At 38.5% G+C, this 3,675-nt stretch overlaps 1 pseudogene; it reads left to right on the top strand.

Moving 5' to 3' along the window:
• The first annotated feature begins 2,404 nt into the window (after positions 1–2,404).
• LOC134381429 (5S ribosomal RNA) lies at positions 2,405–2,523 on the top strand (annotated as a pseudogene).
• The last annotated feature ends 1,152 nt before the right edge of the window (positions 2,524–3,675 follow it).

Raw genomic sequence — 3,675 nt, 5'->3', positions numbered from 1 at the left:
AAAAAAAAAAGAAAGAAAAGAAAAACCAACTATCCACCTAGAAAATCGTAAGAGCCTAAACATGAAACTGAGAACAATCATGGCTCCATTCCTGGCCTGCTGTGTACTTGGAACACAAAGCCAATCATTTAACCGCTTTGAGCTCTCATTTCCTCATGTGTAAAATAGAAATAATAATAGCTGTTTCCTATTTACTCTACAACGATGTATGGAAGATTAGCAAGATATCATCTGTAAAAGTACTTTGATCTCCTCTGAGATAGGGTACTATGTAAATTTCAGCTGGTGTTATAACCACACTTGAGCACACATGAAACCTGAATGGATACTGACCAATAAAAAAACTAGCAATCATAAGGTAAAAACAGAAAACAGGACACAAGCGCAAGGAGAACAGAAATCCAAGACATGTGATTAGAGTGAAAATGAAGGACTTAACATCTGATCGACAGAAGAACCTGGTGAGGAAACAGAAATGTGTGTGTCCACAGAGAGCGCCTGATGGCAGGACAACCTGACCCAATTCTTGGAAATCAGTCACCAGATCATAAATTAAAATAATGTGAGCAGAATGTTTATTCAAGAAGCTCCAAAAATCTGAACTCCTCTAGGAAGACTTCCCTGCTACATGGGAAAACAGCTAGTAAATTACACCCAGACCCTGTCTGTTCTGGTGGTCTTCTTCCAGAACTCACCATTACACAATTTTCAGTTTCCCCTGGTCTTGGATTTAATGTGAATTCTGTTTTTAAAATATTTCAGTTTCTTTATTTAACATATACTTTATATAGACATAGATACAGATAGAGATATAGATATATAGATATACATGATATAGATCTGTGCCATTTTCTACTTTTTCCTTTATATCGCTCCATCCCAACATTGTTAGCTTTTCCAACATAATCAGGCAAAGACCACATCCAAACAAAATTATTACTATCAGCACAGCTCATTCAGTAATTTACTAAACCAACATATATTGAGCATCAACTATGCGCCCAAAGGAAGCTAGCATGAGTTCAATGAACAGATAAGTGCTTAAGGATTTGATCCTAATAATGATCTTAATAGTTCTATATTCTTTTTAAATAACAAAAATATTCCCAACTCATCTGTTAAGAAGACAAACAACAATATATCTGCATAATTTCCTAAGAACTATTCAAAACACAACCCAAATACCCTAATGTTGATGTCCCAAAGTTCAGAAACATATCTCCATGATTAGTGGAGCAAATATAACCAAAATTACATCTCAATATTCATGTTCATCTTTCTCTGGTCCTTCTCCAATTCCAGGATAATTTGAATCACACAAAGCATTCAAGAACTGAACCTCTGTTTTTGGCAAAGTGTGGATAATGGTATCTATTTTGTTCTCAGGGTTTTTCTGTGGAACCTGGAAAATCTCAGCACAAGAACATCTACCAGTTGCTCAATCAATTAATCAATATCTTGGGCACTGGTTACTTGTTGACTCATGACTCCAGCAGCAGTCCTTGATCGCTATCCAGGTTGGTAAGTGAGAGCTCAGGGTCAAGGCTTCTCTAAGTATGCTTTGGGTCAATTTCCTGGGTTCATTGACTTCCTCTTGCCCACACAGTAGCACAATCTGCTGCTTTTCTGCCTGTTTACTTTCTCCTGGGCTCTCCCTGCTCTTTATTCCCATAGTATTTTGCTATCCAAAAGAGCCAAGTTAATCAACTTGGAGATTTTATTGGGTGCCACTCTGACAAATGGATTTTGCAGAGATTAAAGAAGACCAGGGCCAGCCCAGGCCTCTAGAGCTCCGCTTCTCAGTCTTGGGTCCTTGTAACCACAGGAGTGGGGAATGTTACACTATTGGAAGAAGAAAATCCAAGTCGGAGAAGTCCTGGGTGCTTTTTCCTTTGCTAATCTCTTCCCAGGTGTTCTCATATAGAACTAAAGTTTTAAATACCATCTACACGGTGATGGCTCCCAAATTTAGATCTCCAGCCAAGGCTTCCCATGTGGGAGAGCAGCAGGCCCATATATCCAACAGAAACTTAACATTTCCACTTCGATGTCTCAAAGATATCCAAAACTAAATGTGCCCAAATGACACATATCGTTCCTAGCATATCTTCCCCAAATTGCCATCTCATTAGATGAAGCCACCATCCATCCTTTTGCTCAAGCAAAAAATCTTGTCTAAAATATTAAAATATTTAGAAAGTGGAGGCTGAGAGCTAGAACAGATTTCTTTGATTTCTTGGGTTGCTTTTTCCTTTTATACGTCTGGGGTTAGCCCGGCTGTGGTAACTTTCTTTGGGAGTCATTGCTCTACCATTATTCAAGTATTCACTCACTGGCAGGAACTCTGAAGGAGAAGCCATTAGCCATTTCGCAACTTTGTTTTAAGTTTTAAAGAGTTGGGTTGGTCTATGGCCATACCACCCTGAACACACCCAATTTTGTCTGATCTCGGAAGCTAAGCAGGGTCAGGTCTGGTTAGTACTTGGATGGGAGACCACCTGGCAATATCAGGTGCTATAGGCTTTAAAAATAAAGAAATAAATAAAGATTTGGTTGGAATGATAGACCGTATAGAAAACTCATATTTTCAGTACATGTGATCTAACAGGTCTCACGTTCTATGGAAACACCAGCAACTGATGCCTGACCGACCTTCTTAGTGAATGTTGTTAATGTAAAAGCTCTGCAGAGAAAAGCAATCTGCTCGAGAACTGTGTGGGCAGACCCAAAAGCTTGGGTGTCAGGGCCATCTGAAGTGGGAGCCATTTACTACATCCTAAAGCATTCCTAGATCACATGGAAAGACCTTCAAAACACATTGTTTCATTAAACAATCGTGATTCCACGCACATAATTAACAACTTTCGCTATCTCCCAACTAGCATCTATCCCTTGAGTCCTTTTCACCATTTAGTAATCTCAATCAGTGACCACAAAAATATTACCAAGAGCATGGATGAGCACTAGGCATGGGCTAAAGAGGGCATTTTTGTCTATGGCATAGCCCCAAGGGAAGCAAAGGAAGCCCAGAGGATAAAAAGAGCCAATCTGGGAAGAATCTGAATGAGTTCTTTCTAAGATGTTGATGATGTAAACCAGGCACACCTAGAAGCATTCAAAGACTGGGCTGCAGGAAAATCATTTTGACCAAAATAAAGGAGGAGCCAATTCAAATAATACTGATCCTAAATGCAAAGCAGGTGTTTTTCTGGTTTTGTTTTTTCTTTTTGGAGTTTCCAAAGAAAGTCTAATGGAACTGTTTTAAATCACTTTTCCCATTTACAATTTACAGAATGAAGCTTTGCTCTTAAGGAGTCCCACAATCAGACAACAAAACAACTTATGTTTGGGGATTCTAAACTACCCATAAATATATGCGAACACACAAATATGTGTATCCACAAATTCATGTATTACTCAATAAAATATGACATTAGAATGATTTCTGAACCGTTTTCTACAATGAAAAATAATTCTAAATTCTTAATTCACTAATTTTCTAAACTTTTCTTTGACTTCATTATGCCCTTGCTCAATGTGAGGCTTTGAGGATAAAAGACATTCTTTGCCCTCAAAGAGCTCACAGTCTAATGGGAAAGTCAAAGAAACAGACTTGGATGAATGTTTGATAAACGTGTGGTGCTGCTGGAGCAAATAAAAGGGGTTTTCGTGGCA

Source organism: Cynocephalus volans, chromosome 6 (genome assembly GCF_027409185.1).
Source record: "Cynocephalus volans isolate mCynVol1 chromosome 6, mCynVol1.pri, whole genome shotgun sequence".
In the NCBI taxonomy this organism is placed as follows: Eukaryota; Metazoa; Chordata; class Mammalia; order Dermoptera; family Cynocephalidae; genus Cynocephalus; species Cynocephalus volans.
Note: the sequence above shows the minus strand (reverse complement) of the source record. Positions and strands in the feature narration are given on the sequence as shown.